The sequence below is a fragment of the Moschus berezovskii genome, chromosome 1, assembly GCF_049115385.1.
Source record: "Moschus berezovskii isolate FMDL1 chromosome 1, NW_MosBer_1.0, whole genome shotgun sequence".
Taxonomy (NCBI): Eukaryota; Metazoa; Chordata; class Mammalia; order Artiodactyla; family Moschidae; genus Moschus; species Moschus berezovskii.
Window position 1 is genome coordinate 67,123,504 of NC_142460.1, and position 2,039 is coordinate 67,125,542.

Genomic DNA, 2,039 nt, shown 5'->3' on the forward strand with positions numbered 1-2,039 from the left:
TCCAGGGGGAACTTCCTGACCCAGGGATCAAACTCACATCTCCTGCATTGCAGGCGGATTCTTTACTGCCTGAGCCACGAGAAGCCCCCTCAGTTTTCAGATACTATAAACATTTGGGGTGGAAACTGAGGCACAACTGAATCCCCCACCTCATGCCTCCATTTGCCAGCTCAAGGTCTAGCTGTACACCCTCCTGCTCTCTATCCCCAGTGGAATGAGCTGCATGTAGGCAGCCTTTTGCCAGGGGGCGGATTTCAGGAGCCCATCTGGTAGCTCATGTGTGGAGTGGCTGGCCAGGGTTAAGGGCTATGGATGGTGGAGCAGGAGGAGGGGTGTTGTTGGAGGAGCAGCTGCTGTGTGTGTGCATGGGGGGATGGTCAGCACTGAATAAGGGACTGCAGCTGGGGTTCCATAATAATATCAGTGGGAGATAGGCAGAGACCTCTGCTGTCCAGATGGGGAAACTGAGATGGAGGCTTCACTTTCCAGTTTTTGAGAAAGGAGGGGCCTGCCATCAGCTATTGAGGTTCATTCATCTTCCCCAGGAAGGTACCGTGGGCCAAGAGCTGCAGTCCCTTATCAGCAGTAACTCAGTGACACACAATCAGGGACAGCAGCTGGGTCCCCTGGCCACATAGACCCCCTCCATTCCTGCCACACTGAGGGGCACCGTCCCCCACCTTAGCTGCTGGGAGTAGGAGTGCCCGGCCCAGGCACCTGCCAGCCGGCCTGCTCACGTGCCTGAGAAAGTCTCATTTTTAGCACCTGGACTCTTTTCCCTGCCTGGAGGGAGTTCAGGGGACAGAGTGGGAAGAAAGCAGCCAAGGGGGACAGGGAGATCTGGAAGTAGGGCCCCAGGGGATGTCTGATTGTTCTGTTCTCCCCACCCCAAGGGGGCCCAGACACAGAGAGTGGCTTTTAGCCACCGTGCAGCATGGAGATGAAGAGGACTCTGTCCTGATCCTGAAGCTGGTAGTCCAGCAGTTCCCAGTTGGCATCGTTAATCAGCACCAGAATCCCTGACTGCAGGGATGAACAGCTGTTGCCTTGCATGAACAGCTCTGGCCACTCTGCTCTTTCAGAAAATTCTTCTTGATCCAGACAAGGAGGTTCCGGATGTCCCAGGGTGCCTCCGGTCCAGGTAAGGTGACTTGATTCTTCTCCACTCTGTTGAACAGGACCTCCGCACTGCCTCCCAACTCCACCTCCACTGACAAGGGTGCTGCCATGTTGAGGAAGCCGAACTCACCAGAACCTCACCATCTCTTCTAGTCTCCCATATCCCTGAGCCTGAATGATCACATACTCCAAGCAAATTGAACTTTATGTGTTAAATACTTTTTTTCTTTAAAATTTAAAATAATATTGTCTCAGGTTTCAGGGGACATCTTTTTATGTTTGCCAAATTGGTATCCAGCTTTCCTAACCGGTTTTGATCACATGGACAAAATGCTTGCTTGCGTGGCAACCTACACACATTCTAACAACAATTCTTTAATATACCAACTTTGTAGAGTGCTTTCTCTTGACAATTGATGAATTATTCCTGGATGATAAAGAGTCTTTAAAATAAATGAAGATATTTGACTCTTCTGATTGGCACCCATACAAATCACTACTTTAAGCTTGTCTCTCTAGGTTTCCATATTTAAGTTGGTCCAAGGAGTTGTTTTTTCTGAGGCAGGGAAAAATTGAGTTTTATTTCTTTCCTTCTTTCTTGTCTTTTGATAAGACTCTGTACATGGGCTGCATAGTGTGACAGCAGCTATACGCTATCTCCATCACAATTGCACACTTGGAATATAAAAAGACAACATTAATATAAATTTCCATGTGTCATCATCCCTGCCAGATTAGTGCACATCAAAACAGGGTTCTATGTATCCTGAAAGACCTGCGCCTCTCTATTATATAGCTCAGCTAGCAAGTGTATATGTTTTTTGGCTCTATCTTGGTTCCATTTTATGTTCCAATTCTTACTTATTTAAACCTGTTTTTATGTTTTAGAGTTGTAGGCTCCTTTAAGTGATTTTTGGAAG

The 2,039-nt window shown here is 47.9% G+C and overlaps 1 pseudogene; it reads right to left on the reverse strand.

Annotated features, from left to right (window-relative positions):
- Window positions 1-918: 918 nt before the first annotated feature.
- LOC129550485 (ubiquitin-related modifier 1 pseudogene) lies at window positions 919-1,235 on the reverse strand (annotated as a pseudogene).
- Between the last annotated feature and the right edge of the window lie 804 nt (window positions 1,236-2,039).